The following is a 21,642-nucleotide window of genomic DNA, read 5'->3' as shown; positions in this document are numbered from 1 at the left end:
CCAATCAGAGGGGTCATTTCCGTTCAGAGGACAGGCTAGATGTGGTTTTAGACAGCAGAGAGTCCTTGGGAAGCAGCGACTCTTTTCACGCTTACAAGAGCGCCCACCACGATTTGCAAAAGTGACGAGTGATTTCAGCTTGAGATGCTGTAAAGGGGGCCTGATCTTTAGTGGAACAAGGTGACTGGCCCCTTTAAGGGCTAGAGCCCTGGTTCCTAAGGAGGCGCACCTGAGCAGGGGTGAGCAGATTCCCCTATAAAAAATAGCAGGAAGCTGCAGAAAGAAGGGGGATGGCAGTTGAGCAGGCCCAGGCCCGCTCAACTGCCAGCCTAGGCCTTTGAAGTGGGAGAATACAGGCAGGGAAGGCCTGGGAGTGACCCAGTAAGAGGGTAAACAGATGGATGTGAGCACTTTATTTTGAACCGGTCTGTTCATAAAACCAGACCCTGAGGGGTGGGTGATATTGGATGCAAAGTCTGTGTGTGGAGGTTATTTAAGAAGCCCTTTAAGGGGGAAACTGAGGCAAGGACTGCTTGCAGGGCCACCACTGGTCATGTGTGGGGAAGGTGGCTGGCCCTATGACAGTTAGAAAGTGATGAGCACCTGCTGTCTGGAAATCAGGCCTCTTTAAGGTATGAGGGACCCAAAGATGGAATCCCCCAGAATCCCTATGGAAAATGTTGGCTGATGATTTTACTTCACCTTGCTGTGATTTTTCCCTGATCCTGGACATGGGGCAGCTGTCTACAGCCACCTCCACACTGGGGTTAGGAACGAGCTACAGTCAAACGCCTAGTGTCCTTTGCCTCTCTCAGCTTCACAGAGCTGGCAGTCCCTTGTGTAATCATTCCCTGGAGATCCGTTCCCATTTTAATACCCTCCGTTACTTAATATTGAACATCTGCCAGCCTTTCCCATCCCCACAATAGAAAGAAAAGTGTGGCGTGGTTCTTTGCACCTCGCAAAGCACTTGACAACGGAGCTGGTTGGGAAATTCTGACTGAACATTTCTTTCCATCGGTAAATGCTGATTCATCGAAACCGTTCGTGGGAAACGATCTGTTTTGATCAATTGCCTGACTCAAATAAGTTTTCTGCGGGGAAAAAAAAAAAGCTTTGAAATTGTTGAAATGACCCATCTGACTTTTTTTTAAAAAACGAGAAGCTTTGTTTTGGGGTTTGAAACAACTGTTTGGCTTGAAATTTGAGTTGATTTAAACTAAAGAGATTAAAATGTTGTCAAAGGTTGGAACCCAAACAAAACGTTTTGAAATGATGAAAACACAAGGCTTTGTTTGACCCCATCCCATTTTCTTTCTTCAGCTGATCACTTTGTGAAATTGTCCATTTTTTGACTTTGTCCCCATTCAGCTCTGGAAACATTTTCGATCTCTCAAAAATTCTTGTGGGATGGGAAACCTGTTTCTGCCCAGCTCTGCCTGACAAGCGCTCATCCATCCTCTTGACCCCCTGTGAGGTAGGTTAATGTTCATGCCTCATTTTTACATATGGGCAGACAGAAGAACAGAGCGGGTTGGTGACTTGTCAGAGTCACATGGCAGATTGCTCTAACCAGTAGGTAACACTACCTTCAGAGGGGAAACAGAACAGGGGAGTCCCGAATCACTGTCCCCTGCTCTAACCACTGGATAACACTCTCCTGCCAGAGCTGAGAATCAAACCCAGGAGTCCGGAATCCCAGCCTTCTGCGCTAACACCCCTCTCCCATGTAACGTGTTTTCATTTGCTTTGGGAGCACAACAAGAACCAAAGCCACCTGGGGAGTCCAGCCCCAAGACGTGGTCTGTGAGGCTGCAGCAGTGGACTGTGCAGATACTTTCCCTTTAGTGAGTTCCCCACTGCTCCCACCCTCAGCCCTCCCTGAACAGATAAACAAGGCGACTAATCTGATGCAAGGACAGCACCTTAAATGGCCATCCCGACTGACTCCTGGAATTCCACTTGGGGCAGTGGCTTCTGGAAGGATCAAAGCCAGGCAGCTCATCAGACGGTCACCTGCCAGCAAGAGACAAGTGCTCTTGTGTTCCTCTAGGGATGCCGTGTGACTTGTGGAGTTTTTTAAATAGAAGGGCTGATCTCACAATGGGTAAAATGTTTCCCTGATCTCACGCTCATCTGCTAAGGTCAAGGTTCAGAGAGAGGAAGCAGCCACCACAGACAGCACCCCCCCACACCAATCCCAGACGCTCTGGGGTCCCCGCACATGACATCATTTCCCACCAATCGCAGACGATGGACGTCTTATGGTCTGGGAGCCGGGAGGCCCACTTCCCTTTTGTTTCAATGCAAGATCAACTGTGCACCGTGCAAACTGACCCAGCCTGGATCTGAGAGGGGAGAAGACTCTGTGCTTCTGATGAGCACCGGCACATTCAGCGCATGCCTGGACACCTTGGGCATTGGCATTGGGCCCTGCACTTCTCAGGGGGTAGTGCCTCTCCCCAGTGGCTTGAAGCCCCCCTTCCAGTTGCCAGCCCCCTACCCACCACCTAATTCAAACTGGTCAAACCCTTGCCCTGCCCTCAGCGCCCTGATCCCTCTCTTCCCCGGTCGCTCCAATTCTCCAGCAATGCCCTATCAAAGCACCCCACTCCCGGCCAGCCCTGTGCCAAATCCCACCTGCAGGAAGGTCCTCGCCTGTCTTACTGTGCACCAGGTCCCACAACCCCCCGCAGGCCAGTACTGGGGTCTCCAGTCAGACTCATGCAGTGAGTGAAATCCAGGGCAAACGGCAGTGACCTCCCCTTCGAGTCGTCCAAACAAATGTGCCCCCGGGAACGAAGGTGCCACGGAACAGACTGTGTCAAGGGCGCCCTGTCCCCAGTGCCTCAGGTTTCACAGGACAAAGACGTGTTCCGCACCAGACTCTCCCTTCTCAGTCCCCGGGGAGGCGTTTCCTTTTACAGGCTGTGGAGATCAACGGACGTCAGAGCAGCAGCGAGTCCTCTCGGCTGTACTGGAGTCTGACTCCATTTAAGGCCTTAGCTACGCTGGGAATTAGCCCCAAGTCCAGCCTCTGGTGTAGCTGTGCCCATGTGAAGCCCGCAGAGCAGGCGAGCAATGATGCTGTTTGCACCAGTGGAGCTTGAGACCCGGGGGAGCTGCATGGGGACAGATCACACCTTTCCTGCTCTATACTAGGGGGAATACAGGGTTGCAGCTGCTTCAGTGACTAGCTAATTTCCAGTGTAGCTAAGGCCTATTGCTAAGCCTCTGCCCTTCCTTAGTACTTCCCATCCGAGGATCTCAAGGCACTTCCACTACATCAGTCCCACGTGAAGGGGAGGGGGGGTTATCATTATCCCTTTTCTTTAGAAACAGGGAAACCGAGGCACAGATCAGTGAAAGGACTTGCCCAAGGTCACACAGCGAGTCAGTGGCGGAGTTAGGAAGCACACTTGACTCTCAGGCCCCTGCTCTGATCTCGAAACCGTGCTGCGCACAATCAGCATTTCTCCTCCTCCTGTCTTGGCATCCCCTGAATTATGTCTTTTGTCCCTAATATCCAAGAACTTGAGACACCCCGCCCCCGCTTGGCATAAAAGTGGGACTCTCTGGTCATGCCGTGGGGAAATGCAAACAATGATGTGAAAGGGACAGGCCAGGAGCGAGATGCAGACCTAGAGCTAGGGTAAGGGAGCCAAGGACTTTTAAGGCCTAGGTGCAGAAATCCTCTTGCCAGCCCTGAGGTTCGTAGTAGAGTGTAGACACTGTGGATTCCCTGGATGGGGAAAATGAGCCATGCTTGAATAGGGAAGCAATGGCACGGGTTTGCTGAGGAATCCAGGCATTTTGTGAGCAAAGGGCACTGGGCACCACTATCGATATACCACTGCGAACTGCATGAGACGATGGGAGAAATCATTCCCTTGTGAGCTCAGGGATAATCACTAGGACCAGGGGTAGGTTTCTATGCAGCTCCTTTGGCTTGTGGTCTGGCAAGAAAGAGATCTCAAAGGAGCCTCTCAGTTGAGGTCAGCCCATTTGTCTGTCCCGCTCCCCCAGGTGTCTTGCCCCGGCAGGGCCCAGTACCTGTTAGCGCTGAGTGAATGCGGTACTGGTGGTGTGGACATGTGTAAAAGACCCTAAGAGCCGTGCTCTGTGTTTGGGTTGCGGTGTCATCAGTCAGCGTGGAGCCTGTAAATAAAGACAATTAATAAAGAGAAGCCCGGGGCAAATCGCCCCAGATAAGCATATCCTAGGTGTGAGGGTCCATTACAAGCGCAGGGGCTTTTGAGCTGTTCACTCCTAAGACTTCGTTCAGATCCCAGCTTTCTGGCCCCAATGAAAGTGACGTGGGGCTCACATTAATCCCAGCGGCTGCCACCCAACCACCACATGCCTTGGGCCGATTCCACTTCTCCAGCGAGGAGCCCCCGTCTCGGGCATCGAAGAGGTCCAGAACAGGACGAGCAGGAGGTGCTGCAGGCACCTGCCTGCCCAAATGAACATTCTTCACCCAACACTTTGCTCGCTTCTGAAACGACACGGCGCTGGCTTAAAATGACTGGCCAGAGACAGAAGGAGGGGAACCACTTGCCTTCTGAGCTGGTTTTCGCTGCGGCCTTAAACCACCTGCTTCTGGCACAGCCCTGATCCCAGCACTGTTGCCATCCTCACCAGCCGGGCTTTCCTGTATGGACGGAGCCTAGCAATGCTGGGACCCATGAAGGGCATCCCTCTGAGCGAGCTCAGCCTGGCAACACTGCTGCCCACTGGCTGGCTCTGTCTGAGTGACCGGAGTGCCTGGAAGTCCTGCTGCTCCGCTAGCTGCACGGGCTGTGCCCTGGGGCCTTTGTTATCTGCTCCCAGGACAAACAGGCATCTAATGAATGGGTGGGGAGGGGAGAGACCTACAATGACCTGTCCAGAACGTGGCAACCCCTATAGACCGAAGGGGGTAAGACATTGCTGCTGAACTGGATTGGAGCCAGGGGTTGTTTTATGGCATCCATGCCAGTGCTTCTGTCACAGCCTCTGCCACCGCTGATGTACAGGAAGGACGTGTGACATTCCCCTGGTGTTATCTGGACCGGTGATCTGCTAGGTCACTCCAGTCTTCGGCTCTGGGAGTCAGCCTTACCCTGCTCCGCTGTGAGAACCCCCATTCCTGGGCTGTTCACGCACAGCCTCTGGTATGTCAGTTGCTCCCAGCTATGTGAGTGAGCACTTTTGGCCAGCCGCTGCTCGGATTGTGCAACCGAATGACACTAGCCAATATCTCCGATCCCAGACACAATCCTAGGAACCTCCGTCTTGCAGTGTCACGTTATGCCCGCTGGATGCTGCAAGTTTATATGAGTGCATCAATTTAACAAAGACATTGATATGTACCAGGCTTGCTATCCCACACGCTTCAAACCAAACGCACTGCTTCAGGTAGAATAAACAAAGAAATTTTTTAATTACAAAAGATAGATTTTAAGTGATTATAAATCAAAGCACAACAAGTCAGATTTGGTCAAATGAAATAAAAGCAAAACACATTCTAAGCTGATCTTAACACTTTCAATGCCCTTACAAAATTAGATGCTTCTCACCACAGGCTGGCTGGTTGCCCTTCAGCCAGGCTCTCCCCTTTGATCAGTGCTTCAGTCGCTTGGTGGTGGTGTCTGTAGATGGAGGTGGAAGAGAGAGGAAGAGCATGGCGAACGTCTCTCACTTTTATCATGTTCTTTCTTCCCTCTTGGCTTCCCCCCCCCCTTCAGAGTCAGGTGAGCATTACCTCATCGTAGTCCCTGAATGACCAAGGGAAGGGGGGTGACTCACTCAAAAGTCCAACAGATCCTTTGTTGCTGCCTAGGCCAGTGTCCTTTTTTCCTATGAGGCTGGGCTGGGTTTGTCCCATACATGCCCTGATGAGGTGTGAACTGCCCCTCCTTTCCTGGAAGTTTTGCCTCAGCTTGTTTTAAGCCATGAGGACACATTTTCAGCCTCATAACTATATACATGAAATTACAACCTATAATATCACTATAACAACAATGCTCAGTGCATCATGAGCCTTCCAAAGACACCCGACATGACAAACTTTGCATTGGATACCACACAATCATATTATAAGGATGAACATGGGCGTGCAGGGTGTTTCCCCGAGATACAGAGTGTCGGGATGGTCCAGTGGTTTGGACACTAGCCTAGGACATAGGATGTATAGGTTCAACTCTGTGGCCTCAGTCTCTCTGTTCTTTATCTATAAAATAGGGATAATGGAACTTCCCCTCCTCACAGAGGTATTGTGAAATACATTCACGGTTGCAAGATGGTTGGATCCTGCGCTAAGAGGGGCTGGGAAGTGCCTCCGATGGGTGGAGCCCTCCGTTGTGAGTAGGGGAAGGGGAATTCTTTACCCACATTAGGGATTTTCCCAGGTCCCCTCTGGGCTAGTGCAGCCAGGGCTCAGGCAGCTGTGTGCTCTGCAATTGCTTTGAGCAGGGATAGGTGATGCCCTAGTAAGTGCCCACAGTGGTGATCCATGTTAGAGCTGCCCCAAAGCCTATGCAATTGTAGGCGAATTTCCACATGCGCGCACATACCCCCCTAAAAAGTCTAGTGTAGCTACAGCCTAAGAAATTGACCTTGTTTAAGGCCAGTTGTTTAGTCTGGTTTGGGAGACGGTGTTGTAACATCACCCTTTGGTCCTGCTCGCATACATGGGGCCAACACTGCTTCATAACAAGAATGACAAAAAATGCGTTATCCTGGGTTTAGCACAGCAAGGGCGCAGTATCCACCGTTGAGGCCAGATTTTCCACAGGCCTCAGCTCCCATTTAGGCCCCTAGATTTTCAGAAGTGCTTTGTTCCGAGTGTTGTGACCCTTTGGGGGCAGGTTTTCCAATCTGTCCATTCATTTTGGTACCTAAGTGGAAGCTGAGCTCCTCTGATAATTTGCCTCTTCCAGATGGTTTGCAAACCTGGGTGTAAAGCCCAGGCTAGAAAATGGGGCCAGTTTCTCAGCTGGTATCAATGGGTGTCAGTGGAGGTAGGCCAAGTTTCCACCAGCTGACCGGCTGGCTTGTGATTTTTAAAGATGGTTCTAATACAGTTTGTGATTCCTGAATTTCATTTAAAAGGAGGGTAGACTGGGCCAAACGCTCACTCCACATGTGAGTACTCGGATCTGTATCTTGTGTAACATTGAGGGAATGATGCAGAAATATTTCCGACAATATTTGCTGGGATTTTTGAAGATCTCTCGCTGTGCCTGTATTTGCGCTCTTCTTGGCTCCTCCAAGCAGCCCAGGACACACAATCAGGGAAAGCCAATTTTTGTAGCTACTGGCAGTAATATCCCCGCTGGCAGAGCTCCTGTCCTCAGCCAAGGAGGGGGGCAGAAACCATGCCCATGTGACTTGCCTGACCAATTGCTGCTGAGCAATGCAGCTTGACTTTAGAATATACATGATCAAGTGGCATAGTTATAAAGAAAATTGGACACGACTGCTCCTGGGATAGATCCGAAGAAAGGGTACGTTTGAGGAAATGCTGATCCAATCTTGGATCCAGGGGGGCTGGAGCAATTTGTAGAGTGTGGGGGGGAAAGGCTGAGAGCCGTTGAACCAAACTGTAAACCCCGTATACAATGGAAACCCCTTCAAGCCAAGGGGTGCTGCCGCACCCCAGTTCCAGCACCTATGCTTGGATCTCCCTCAAGCAGAGAAAGCGGTTGCATTAGAGGAACCAAACGGTGGCTGGGATTCATTTTTCCAGCTCTGGTGGTAAGGGAAGTGCTATATATACCCCCCCCCACACACACCCAGTCCCTGCTCTGTCACAGGGTTCCATGCACACATCACACAGATATGCTCACCCACCCCCACCCCCATTTCTCTGCAGGAGGGTTAGCTTTGTAAACATCAGTCACTTAGTAACACTCTGCATCATTTGCCTCTGGGCTATTATTCATCCCAAGCTAGCCCTAAAACCCCTTAAAATCCCAGCCTACCCCTTCTCTGCAAGGCACCCCCAGACCAGAGGAAATTCCACAGCTCTGATGTGATGTGAAACATGATCCCCCCCAAGCTCCAGCAGCCCCCGCCCCCAGTACCCAGTCTCTCTCTCTCCCTGTGCCATTTCCCAAACCAGGTCTCCCTGTAGCAGCCCCCCCGCCCCCTTCCACCAGCCTTTTCTGTTTTAGACATTGTAACCCGAGAGGGTGGAAATGCAGCTTCTTTCATCTTCCATTTCCCACATCCTGAGAGTCTGCAGAGAAAGAGCCCACCCAGATAAAGGAATTTCAGGCATGTGGCTCCCTCTCCCTCCCATCTCCCCCTTTCCAGCCCTCCATGCTGCTCCATTCACAAAGCAGATTAGCAATGGTTTTTTGCCTCCAAGGGCAACTGCTCCCTCCCCACATGCAGCACCTACTCCCCAAAAAGCCCGTGGTAAAAAAGTCAACCCAAAGCTCCCTGGTCCACGTTGGGGGCTTTTCTCCTACATAGCAGGGATCTCCCACAGGGCAGCATGCCCCAACTGTGCTCCCCTTCTTCCGCGAGCGGGGCGCCTCCAGGTTCTCATGGGAGGGGAGCTGTTGTACCCCGAGGCTGCTCTTGCGTGAGACTGGAAGGTCTGTTCCGGGATCCCCGTTCGTAGGCCAATGGGTAGCACTATGGCAAGGTCTCAAAGGACATTAAGGGCAGGAGCCTTAGAAGTACCTACTCCTGGGGAAGCTGAGGGAGGGGAAGCGATTCAGGCCCTGAGGCCACCACCCTTTTCCAAAGCAGATTTTGGAGGTTGGTAGGAGCCAACGGAGAGGCCTAGGGCGTGTATCTTGGAAGGCTGAGTTACGCGCAGCTCCTGTCCCAGTCAGTAGGAGCTCGAGCCCTCCACCGATGAGGCCTTAGGTATCTGAGTTGGGCACCCCTAATTGTGATGACTTCTTTGTACGGTGGTAACGCCCCGGGATCCTGGTCCCGGCCCAGGCCCCCACCATGCTAGGCGCCGTGCAAACCCTGAACAAAGAGACAAGTCACATCCCCGAAGAACTAAGTAATTTAAGTAATTAGAGACAATCTGAAAACGTGCCTGCATACAATTCACCCACATGCCACCCCTGTGAGGTTGGGGAAATATTACTAGCCACATTGTACAGAGGGGCAGACCGAAGGTGGAGCAGGGAAATGACTTGGTCAAGGTCACAGTGAGTCCAAGCGGGTGGCCAAGGGCAGCTACCACAGCACATTGTAGTACGTATCACTGGTCTGTGTCCTTGCAGGTGCAAAGTGGGTTGGCCATTGCCTGAAAGGATGTATGGGGTTCCGTGATTAACTCAGGCCCGGGTCCTCAAGGGTATTTAGGCCCTTAACTGCCATGGGTCCCATGGATCTGGGCCTCATTGCTTCTGGGGTTCACGAGTGCTGGGGATGCGCGGCTTTGAAGTTGTCACACACAATCTGTGGCGTGTGTGTTGGGGGGGGTCTGTGCCTTTATTTGCTGGTCCACTAAAAGGATATCACATGTTCCTGAGGACCAGCAATAACCTACAATCAGATGTGTGTGCGTCCGCTCAAGTTACTCAAAATGATCCCATGTATGTACGCCCAACACCCCTATACAGTCAGTGAGTGGTAACCGGTTTTACGGGTGGATAAACTGAAGCACAGAGTCAAAATATGATTTTGCCCAAGGTTGTCCAATGAGTCAGGGGCAGTTCTAGGAGCAGGACACAGATCTCGTGGGTTGCCAGGCCACTGCTGTAGTCACTAGCCTATCCTTCCTCCTTTCCTGGTGATGCTAAAGTGAATTTTGTGACTCCCATCCACTCTGGAACGGCAGGGGATTGGGAATGGAGACACATCTAACCGCCTGCATCGGCTGACAATCTTTGTTTCAGTCTTGAACTTAGGGTAAGTCTACACTGCAAACAGCCACTGCAGTAAGTAAATCACTTTTGCATGTCCACACTACGCTCCGTGTGTCAGCGGTGCGCATCATTACTGGCAGCGCTTGCGTCGATGCAGAGAGCTGTGCACTGTGGGTAGTTATCCCACTGGGCAACTCGCTACCATCTAGCACAGGGTGTTTTGGGAAGGGTTTGCAATGCCTCTTGCGGGCAAACGAGTTGAGCAGCAGTGACTGGGAACACGGTTTCAATGTTCCATGATGCAGTTTTCTCCATCCCATAATTTGATGCGTCTCCCATAATATTTCGCGCCTCTTGTCAAAAGCCCCGCAAACCTGCACATCCGCCATCTCTGTGAGAAGCATGGGTCCTGCGCAGCTCTGCGCTATTGTATGAGTGTTGCGAGCACGGGGCGCCTGATCCTGCAGTATTTGCAGAGCCACCAGAGGAGTCGCGGGGAACATGATAATTCCCTGGAGGCTAGCTTGCTGTGGGACATAGAAAGAAACAATTCAGCGTTGTTTTGGGCATTCACGGAGCAGCTGCAGATGGTGGAGTGCCAGTTCTGAGCCCAAGAAACAAGCATTGACTGGTGGGATCGCATTGTTATGCAGGTTTGGGATGATGAGCAGTGGCTGCAGAACTTTCAGATGTGCAAGGCCACTTCCCTGGAACTGTGTACAGAGCTCGCCTCAGCCCTGCAGCGCAGCAACACCAAAATGAGAGCTGTGTTGACAGTGGAGAAGCAAGTGGTGATCACTGTGTGGAAGCTTGCAACACCATATTGCCACCGATCAGTCAGGAATCAATGTGGAGCTGGGAAATCCACGGTGGGGGTTGCTGTGATCAGGGCCGGCTCTAGGCACCAGCAAAACAAGCTGGTGCTTGGGGCGGCACATTTTTAGGGACAGCATGGCCGGCGCCAGAATGCCGCCCCTGCCACCCCTAAAAATGTGCCCTGGCTGCCCTAGCTCACCTCCGCTGTTGCTGCCGCTCATGCGCCGTGGTGCGTGAAATAGCTGATTCGCTCGCCACTGCTCACCCTCCCTCCCAGGCTCTCAAACTTGGGAGGGAGGGGGAGATCCCGAGCGGCCACGGTGCGCGAAACAGCTGATTCGCGCACCGCTGCTCACCCTCTCTCCCAGGTTTGAGCCTGGCGGGAGGAGGCAGGGCTGGGGATTTGGGGAAGGGGCGGAGTTGAGGTGGGGCCAGGGGTGGGGTAAGAAAAAAACGGGGGGGGGGGGGGGCAGCTAAAATTGTTTTTGCTTGGGGCGGCAAAAATCCTAGAGCCGGCCCTGGCTGTGATGCAAGTGTGCACAGCTATTAATCGTGTCCTGCTACAAAGGATTGTGACTCTGGGCAATGTGCAGGACACAGTGGATGGTTCTGCAGCAATGGGGTTCCCAAACTGTAGTGGAGCAATACATGGCATGCATATCCCTATTTTGGCACCAGACCACCTTGCCAAGGCGTACATCAACAGAAAGAGATATCTTTCTATGGTATTGCAAGCTCTGGTGCATCACTGGGGAGGTTTTACCGACATCAATGCAGGATGGTCAGGGAAGGTGCATCTTTAAGAACAGAGGCCTGTACAGAAAGCTGCAAGCAGGGACTTTCTTTCCAGACCAGAGGATTACCATTGGGAATGTTGAAATGCCAATAATGATCCTGGGAGACTCAGCCTACCCCTTACTCCCGTGGCTCATGAACCTGTACACTGGCCACCTCAACAGCAGCAAGGAGCACTTCAGCTACGGGCTCAGCAGGTGCAGAATGACAACTGAATGTGCCTTTGGCCATTTGAAAGGCTGCTGGCCCTGTCTACTCATGAGATTAGACCTCAGTGAAAAAAATAGCCCGATGGTTATGTGCTTCATAATATCTGTGAAGCAAAGGGGGGGGGAGTTTCTGCTGGGGTGGAGGTGGAACTGATTTTGAGCAGCCAGATATCAGGGCTATAAGAAGAGCTCAATGGGGAACTATACGGCTCAGGGAAGCTTTGAAAGATCATTTTAATAATAAACCACAGTAATGTGTGTTAGAATCATAGAATATCAGGGTTGGAAGGGACCTCAGGAGGTCATCTAGTCCAACCCCCTGCTCAAAGCAGGACCAATTCCCAACTAAATCATCCCAGCCAGGGCTTTGTCAAGCCTGACCTTAAAAACCTCTAAGGACGGAGATTCCACCACCTCCCCAGGTAACCCATTCCAGTGCTTCACCACCTTCCTAGTGAAAAAGTTTTTCCTAATATCCAACCTAAACCTCCCCCACTGCAACTTGAGACCATGACTCCTTGTTCTGTCATCTGGGACCACTGAGAACAGTATAGATCCATCCTCTTTGGAACCCCCTTTCAAGTAGTTGAAAGCAGCTATCAAATCCCCCCTCATTCTTCTCTTCTGCAGACTAAATAATCCCAGTTCCCTCAGCCTCTCCTCATAAATCATGTCTTCCAGCCCCCTAATCATTTTTGTTGCCCTCCGCTGGACTCTTTCCAATTTTTCCACATCCTTCTTGTAGTGTGGGGCCCAAAACTGGACACAGTACTCCAGATGAGGCCTCACCAATGTCGAATAGAGGGGAATGATCATGTCCCTCGATCTGCTGGCAATGCCCCTACTTATACAGCCCAAAATGCCGTTAGCCTTCTTGGCAATAAGGGCACACTGTCGACTCATATCCAGCTTCTCGTCCACTGTAACCCCTAGTCCTTTTCTGCAGAACTGCTATCTAGCCATTCGGTCCCTAGTCTGTAGCAGTGCATGGGATTCTTCTGTCCTAAGTGCTGGACTCTGCACTTGTCCTTGTTGAACCTCATCAGGTTTCTTTTGGACCAATCCTCTAATTTGTCTAGGTCTCTCTGTATCCTATCCCTACCCTCCAGCATATCTACCACTCCTCCCAGTTTAGTGTCATCTGCAAACTTGCTGAGAGTGCAGTCCACGCCAACCACCAGATCATTAATGAAGATATTGAACAAAACCGGCCCCAGGACCGATCCTTGGGGCACTCCGCTTGATACCGGCTGCCAACTAGACATGGAGCCATTGATCACTACCCATTGAGCCCGACGATCTAGCCAGCTTTCTATCCATCTTATAGTCCATTCATCCAGCCCATACTTCTTTAACTTGCCAGCAAGAATACTGTGGGAGACCGTATCAAAAGCTTTGCTAAAGTCAAGGAATAACACATCCACTGCTTTCCCCACATTCACAGACTCAGTTATCTCATCATAGAAGGCAATCAGGTTGGTCAGGCATGACTTGCCCTTGGTGAATCCATGCTGACTGTTCCTGATCACTTTCCTCTCCTCTAAGTGCTTCAGAATTGATTCCTTGAGGACCTGCTCCATGATTTTTCCAGGGACTGAGGTCAGGCTGATTGGCCTGTAGTTCCCCGGATCCTTTTTCTTCCCTTTTTTAAAGATGGGCACTACATTGGCCTTTTCCCAGTCAACCGAGACCTCCCCCAATCGCCATGAGTTTTCAAAGATAATGGTCAATGGCTCTGCAATCACATCCGCCAACTCCTTTAGCACCCTCAGATGCAGCGCATCCGGCCCGATGGACTTGTGCTCATCCAGCTTTTCTAAATAGTCCCGAACCACGTCTTTCTCCACAGAGGGCTGGTCACCTCCTCCTAGGGTGACCAGACGTCCTGATTTTATCAGGACTGTCCCGATATTTGCTTGTTTGTACCGCGTCCTGACCAATGTTAGGTCAGGACACTGGACAAACAAGCAAAGGCTCTGGAGCCTGGAAGGGCTCGTGCCTCCTCCCCGCCCCAACTCCGCCCCCTCTATCCCCCATTGGATCCCTCCCCAAATCCCTGCCTTTTCCCCAAGCACGCCATTCCTCCTCCCTCTGCAAGCGCTGGAGGGAGGCCCAGGAGACGCAGGGGAGCGCAGGGCCAGGGTGAGTGTGAGTCCGGCCTGGCCCCAAGCAAAGGCAGGACTCGGGCGGTACCTGGAGGGAGAGTAGGGGGACGGCCCGCGGGGCCAGGCGGCGGCTGTTCTCCCCACCTGGGCAGCGGGAGTCGGGAGTAGCTGCTGCTGCAGCTCCCACTGCCGCGGGGGGGAGGAAGCGGCCAAGCACTTGGCAGCTGAGGCTCTGGCACCCGCGAACCCCTCCGAGCCCGGGCCTGCTGCGGGGACCCAGCGCGCACGCTGTGCGCACCCAGCCCCTGGCCAGTCGCATCTGGGCTGGCTGCCCAGCTGGTGCAATCCCGTGGGCAGCGGCATCGGCAGCCCCGTTTGTTCCCCTGCGGGACCCGAGCAAGACGGGGGGGCTGGGGCCTGCTGCCCCCACTCCGGGGCCGCCTGCGGGATTGCACCAGCTGGGCAGCCAGGCCAGACACGACTGGCCAGGGGCTGGGTGCGCACAGCATGCGCGCTGGGTCCCCACAGCAGGCCTGGGCTCAGGGGGTTCGCGGGCGCCAGAGCCGCAGCCGCCAAGCACCACATGCTTGGCCGCTTCCTCCCCCTGCGGCAGTGGGAGCTGCAGCAGCGGCTGCTCCCGAGTCCTGCTGCCCAGGTGGGGAGAACAGCCACCACCTGGCCCCACGGGCCGCCCCCCTACTCTCCCTCCAGGTACCGCCCGAGTCCTGTCTGCGCTCGGGGCCAGGCCGGACTCACTCACACCGGCCCCGCGCTCCCCCTGCGTCTCCCGGGCCTCCCTCCAGCACTTGCGGAGGGAGGAGGAATGGGGGGGGGGGGTGTTGTTGTTTTTTTTCCCCTCTGCCGCACCCCCCCCCCGGCCTCTCCCCGCGTCCCGATATTTGACCTGGGTGATCTGGTCATCCTACCTCCTCCGCATGTTGTGCTGCCCAGTGCAGCAATCTGGGAGCTGACCTTGTTTGTGAAGACAGAGGCAAAAAAAGCATTGAGTACATTAGCTTTTTCCACGTCCTCTGTCACTAGGTTGCCTCCCTCATTCAGTAAGGGGCCCACACTTTCCTTGACTTTCTTCTTGTTGCTAACATACCTGAAGAAACCCTTCTTGTTATTCTTAACATCTTTTGCTAGCTGCAACTCCAAGTGTGATCTGGCCTTCCTGATTTCACTCCTGCATGCCTGAGCACTATTTTTATACTCCTCCCTGGTCATTTGTCCGATCTTCCACTTCTTGTAAACTTCTTTTTTGTGTTTAAGATCAGCAAGGATTTCACTGTTAAGTCAAGCTGGTCACCTGCCATATTTACTATTCTTTCTACACATCGGGATGGTTTGTTCCTGCAGCCTCAATAAGGATTCTTTAAAATACAGCCAGCTCTCCTGGACTCCTTTGCTGTAGTGTGCTCTCCCTGGCATTGTTTTTTTGCACCCCCAGTGTGAACCTTGTAATGAGTGCTCTGTGTGTGTTGTAACATAACATTGCAAATGCACCTATTGCTATTATCTGTGAATGATGTCAGCCCCAGCCAGCATATGTTGTGAATTAATAAAGATGAATTAAGTTTCCATAAATAGACTTTTATTCCAAACCCATGTGAACAGACATATTTGTAACTGAATGGAACTTTATAAATACAGGGGAAAGAACCTTGGAAAGGGAAAGAACAGTCATTCTCATTTCAAACACACGTACACCAACCGTGTCCCACACAGGTCAGTGTATGTGCGGCTGTGGGGTGGAGTGGTAGGGGTAGTGAAACAGCCCTGGAAGCCAGGTGGAATGTGGGTGTGTGTGTGTGGGGGAGGTCCCGAAATGCAGTTTTCTATGGGCTGCAGAGGGAGTCCTGTTGAACTTGAAAGTCAGCAAGAGTCTCCAACATGCTTGCATCTCCCACTGCACGTCTCTCTTCTTTTCCTGTGCTTTTCTCCTCTGCGCTCCATCCCTGTCCATTCAGTCCGCGAGGATGATCCTCTAAGCCCTGTGCTTGGTATCCGAAGCACCAGAGGATTGTAGAATCTCTTGGATCATGTCATGTCATGTCCTCTTCCTTCTCCTTATCTGGCTGAGCCGCTCTGCTGGTGTGAATGGAGAGATCCTCAAGGCCACATTTCCAGCTGCAAAAGATAAAAGGCACAGAGGTACTATTATGAGTGTATTCACAAGACAAATGGGAACTTGATATACTGAACTCACTCCCCTTGATCCACACAAGTTACAAGTGCTACATTCTCTCTTCAACTGGGGATTCATAGAACACGGCAGCAGTCCCAGCTAGGGTGAGTACGGCCTGGCAGGGAGAGGGCAAGTTGGGGAGGGCTCACGGGCATGAGTATATGCGGCGAGGACAACTGAACTGAATATTAGCACTGTTTTCCACAGGCAATGGTGATTTTAGCTGATATCTCACTCCTGAGGGTAACCAATGTTGAAAGGGAACAGGTCTTACTGGATCCATATGCTACTAGCCTATGTGCTGCAATGGTACCTGCTGAAGTATTTGCTGACTGGCATGGGAAAGTGTCCTATCGCAGTAGAAAGAAGAAATAAGGCAGGCCTCCCCAGAAACCTTTGGCAGAGGATTGCAGACTACCTTCAGGAAAGTTTCCTCAAGGTTTCTATGGAGGATTCATGGGACATCCCAAGGCCTCCCCTGCATAACTGTACAGGGGAACGAGAAGCAGATAGCGACTCTAACTCTGTTGGTTATTTCGCTACCTCTTATAGCATGATTAATAAAAAGTAAATGAACAGTTGTGTCCCTGCAATAGCAAAGCAAACTGCATATTTACCAGAGGTTTCTTCCCCTGCATCAGGCTCACCATGCTGGACTGTAGGGACTGGCTCGACTGCTCTGGAGTCAAAAACAAGTCCTGGCTTGCTGCACCACTGGATTCCACAGTCACCTGTCCCCCATACTTCTTCTCCTCCAATACCTGCTTCTCACTGTTCACTCTGGGACCTGTGACTCCAGCTCCCCCAAAGTATCCAAGGGGCCTATGGGGGTGAGGGTGGGGTCTCCACCAGATGGTATGCAGCTCTTTGTAAAAGCAGCATGTCTGCGGCTCCACTCTATAGCGACTGTTAGCCTCCCTTGCCTACTGGTATGCCTGCCGCAGCTCCTTGTCTTTCACACGGCACTGCTAGGGGTCCCTCTTGAAGCCTTTCTCCCCCATGCCCCGAGTAGATATCAACATTTCTACGGCTGGATCGGAGCTGTGCCCGCACAGCCTCTTCTCTCCACAGACCCAGGAGATCCACCATCTCCTGTGTACGCCAGGCGGGAATGGGTCTGCAGCATGGAACTGGCGTGGTCAGTTGGGCAGTTGCATAGGTGAGCTCTTCATGCCGAGCAAACAGGACATGGAACTTCAAAAATTCGCGGGGTTTTAAAAGGGAAGGGGTGTGTACCTGCATATCTGGCCGCTGGGCAGCGGAGTTCAAAACGGGACCAGAGCAGTCATGGTAGGGCATCGTGGGACACCTCCCGGAGGCCACTAAAGCCGATGTAAGTAATGCAGTGTCGCCCTAAGCGCTACGCCTCTCGCGGAGGTGCAGTTATTAAATCAGTGTAGTCGTAATGGGCAACTTCCATCGCCAGGAGTAACACTGCAGCATTGACCTAACTGTAGCATAGACCAGGCCTCAGTAATTTACCCAGCGATATTCCTTCTGCTGTCCAGAACATTGCATGGCGTGCAAGCCCCTGTCTGACAGCCGATTCCAGTTATTTGTGTGCAGTGAATTGGAACTACAAAGCCCAGCTCTGCTACCAACCATTTTCACCCATTTGCTAATTGTAATGACAAAATCTGGAGACTGAAGGATCTAAAGGGGGGGGGAGGAGAGCCGGAGACAGAGGAAACAAAAATATAAACTGAGAAAGGGACACTGCAAAGGCCCTGCACAACAATCAAGGGATAAAGCAGCAATTAGACCTGATTATTATGCAAGGCAGCCCTGGTTCGACTGGAATGCAGCTGAAGAGACTGCAAGCTGGAGGGATTGTTTGCAGGGCTGGGGACTGATCCTTTGATGTCTGCATGGTGCTTGGCTCAGCCAGTCACTAGACCACAAAATGAAAAACGTTGCAAATGCACTGTGCAATCCTATGCCGACAAACCACGCTGCAGACAGAATGGGGCGCGAGCTGACTGCCAGATCCCGGGGAAGCCTGCCGACACGCCCAGCGCTCCTGCTCCCGGCTTTTTGCTTGCTTGCTTTTTTTTTTCCCCCAGACTGTCTAAGATTTACTCTCCCAGTCTGCTCTGCGAGAAATGCGAGCGCCACTCAGACAGCGGGACCAAATTCAGCCCTGCTGTCGCTGCGTGCAAACGCTGCCTTCTTCACTGGAGCGACAGCCGCTTTCCCCAGGGCTGAATTTGGCCTGGAGATGGAGAGAGAGCGAGGAAGAACCAGACAGACACAAGCGGACCACCCTTGATTTAGGGCATTCCTGTTGGCTACCGCACTGATTCGAAGCCCAGGGAAGACTCCCCCATCCGCTGCCATAGCGGGGCCTGCTTGAGATGGGCAGTAAATTGCCCTGGTTGAAGACCTGGGTGTCCCCGAGGGGCGCTAAACTGCAAGAACAGATGCTGATGGAGTTGAGAGGCTGACATCCTCTGCAGCTTTTATCCTTACTGCAGATTGGGGGGGGGGGGGGGCAGTTTGGCATCAACCAGAAAACTAGGTTACCCTACTAGCCAAGCACACACCAGATAGTGAGCCGAAGTGTTTGTTTCTTTGTTTGTTTCTTTATTCATTTATTTATTTCACATCTGACACATCCTAATCACCTCAAGCAGGGAAGCCTGGACTGGAATCAGGGCCAGGTTAAATACAAACATGCAAACCTTGGTTTCAGCAGAATGAGGCTTTTCATGCACAATTTAGTCCATTTTGGGAGATGGATCTACTCCCTCATGGAACGCTCTGACGAGCGAAAGATAGGCCTGAACCACCAGCAACAAACTGACACCAAGTAATTGCATGCACCCCCATGCTATCTCGGTCCAGCATGGCTAGCTTAGGCCATTGGTGATGGGAGGTGGAGCCTTTTGCCTCTAGATCGCCAGTTTAAATCCAGCACAAGTCGGTAGGGATAGAAAGCTGTCACCACGTGGTAGCTGTTCAGAGGACCATGGGAAATAAGTTGGTGTGGGACTCAGTCCACTTCCAAAGTCTTGTCTACACTGGGGAGGATCCCCCAGATTCAGTCATTGGGGGACCATTAGATTAGCTGCAATGGGACAATCTCTTAGCATAGACAGGCAAAGCTGTTGTGAAACATCATTTACACCAGTGCATGGGCCAGACCCTCTATGCTGTAAATTGCTCTGGTTCCACTGACATCAGTAGAGCTAGACTGATTTAGACCAGCTGAGGATTTGGCGCTAGGAATCCATGTTACAAGAAACACTGCTACATTTGGCCCTGATTAGCAGCTTCAACAGAGAGGCTTGCTTGTACATCCTCCTCCGCCTTTCTTTAGAGGAAGTCCCTGCAGGTGAGAATCAAGGCACCTTGGCAGGAAAGCTTGCCTGGTTGCTCCGTCCACTCTGTTTGTAAACAGAGAACCTCCATTTCTAGGGCAGTCGGTTTGGGACCTTTCATCATCACTGTAAGGAATTCAGTAATTGGTTAGGGGCAGACTGTGAGCGCTTGCTCCCAAGAGTAGTCCCATTGCTTGGCGCAAGACTACTTGTGGGCGTGAGCAGTAAGAGACACAGGGCTCTGGGAGGGTTTTTTTGCAGCCTTGCATCACTCAAGAAAAGGCTGAACAGATTTTCCTCAAACTTTCCAGCAACAAATATTTCACCATTGGCTGGAGACCAAGCCTAGAAAATTTCAGCTGCACAAGAGGATGTTTCAGAAAGTTCTGAGTAAGCCGAAAACAGAAAATTGAAACTCTTTTGCAGCTTTGAATGCTTGGCGAACAGTGCTTGGCGAACAGTATAAGGTGGGAAGGCAAAGTGTTTTGTGGATTCATCCTTAATGAACGAAACCTGTGTTTATCACGCTGGTCACTGTCATGCCTTTTAGCTCGATCCCATCTGAGTATGTGCCACATCTTGTATTTATATCTTCCTGGAATAGGGGGATGTCTCCTTTGCCATGATGCCTACAAAAACTCCACAACGGTTAGCTCTCAGAGATCATTGTCTGTCATGCTGACCAATAATACCTCATTGTTTCTGTGGGCTCCCCTGTCTGTCTCCATCAGTCGTCACTTGTCTTCTACTTAGTTTATAGACTTTGGGGGCAGGGATGGTCTTTTTGTTCTGGGTTTGTACAGCACCTAGCACAGTAGGGTTCTGGTCCCTGACTGGCACTATGACAACACAAATAATTATAATAATCTGCACTGCAGCTACAGGTGTGGCCCTTTTGTTATGCCTATAATTTCTTGTTAGTCCACTTGTAGAAATGGTGTAAACATTTGTTTCCCTTTTGTATATGGTAACATACTTCTCTTGAAAGCAGAGATGCTCTGTGCTAGGAAGGTATTTAATCTCAACTTGAAAATACTCTTAAAGCTACTCTGCCACGTACTGTGTGTCTCTTAGGACAACGACAGGGTCTGAGACTGAAACTCTGTTTTCAACTATTGGAGCCTGTGTACTTTTTGAAAATCAGTTGGGGAGTTTTGTTTTGACTCAGCGAGGAGCCTGAGCAGCTGTGTGTTTTTTTAAATAATAAAAGAAAACAAGGCTCACCAGAATTTCCAGTAAAACCCATTAGATTTAAGCAATTCATTCCACAAGTATGTGTGGGTGCTGGGAGCTCCCTGGTCTTCTCAGGAAAAAGAGCCCAGATGGGCTTCATCTGTAATAATTTAGCTCCCAGTGGCTGAAGCTCTTTGCTCTAAATGCTAATAGAGTGAGTAATCAGAACCCTACATCCAGTAAATTATTTATCTTATCTCTGGAACTCAGCAAAGCATCTCAGCCAGCGACTTCTGTGGAAAGAGGTTGTTGATCAAGAACTCCCAGCTGGAATCTCCACTTTTACTAGAAAAGGGAAAAGTCTGTGTGTGGATCAGGAAGCAATGACGTAATTACAATAATACCCAAAGCCAATCAAAGCTGACTTCTTCAAGGCTGCAAAAGGGGTCTGGCTTGTGTTGATGATGCCAGCATTGACAGGCACTATGGATGGGATCCATGAAGGGACTTGTGTGTTGCAACACTGAGCATCATGGGGCTTAGAAAATGCAGGAATGCTGTGATCCACATAGCCGAGTTTGGTGTCTAGATTCCCTGTACAACAACCTTTTACCCCCAATCGGGGATATTGCAGATTATATATTCCTCATGCCACCTTATCTTAAACCAAATTTTGCACCCTCGATAATCTGTATGTTTTTCCCTGATAACCAGAAACTTCTATGCTCAAACTCTGTTCACTATTTTTTTTTAACATCATCTTAATAAAATTTTTAAATCTGAATGGGGAGAGAGAGGTGCCTTAGAATGCAATGCACAAAAGCCAGCACACTAGGCGGGGACTTGCCTAAAGAAAATGGCCACAAGAGGCGGAACTGGACCCAGGGTCTCCCATATGGGTGACTGAACTGCTGGGCTAGAGTTTTTTTCCTTGCTCTTCCCCACCTCCCCCAATGACTATTTTAGCATTTACCTGGGGAACTTTTATCCTGAAAAACTTAGAGTGCCCAAGAGAGTTTAGGCACCTACAGTGTTCGGGGGAGTTTTGTGAATTGCAGTGGAGCCAAAACTGAGACTTAGGCACCTAAATCTGGGGTTTAGGCACCTAAATCCTTTCATGGATCCCATCCTATTACCAAATAGTCCTTCAGTACTGCCAGTCAAGTACTTTTGGATTTAGACCAGTAAGAGAGCCATTGTATTCCCACAGAA

This window comes from Malaclemys terrapin, chromosome 4, assembly GCF_027887155.1.
Source record: "Malaclemys terrapin pileata isolate rMalTer1 chromosome 4, rMalTer1.hap1, whole genome shotgun sequence".
In the NCBI taxonomy this organism is placed as follows: domain Eukaryota; kingdom Metazoa; phylum Chordata; order Testudines; family Emydidae; genus Malaclemys; species Malaclemys terrapin.
The sequence above is the reverse complement of the archived record's forward strand: the minus strand, read 5'-3'. Positions refer to the sequence as shown.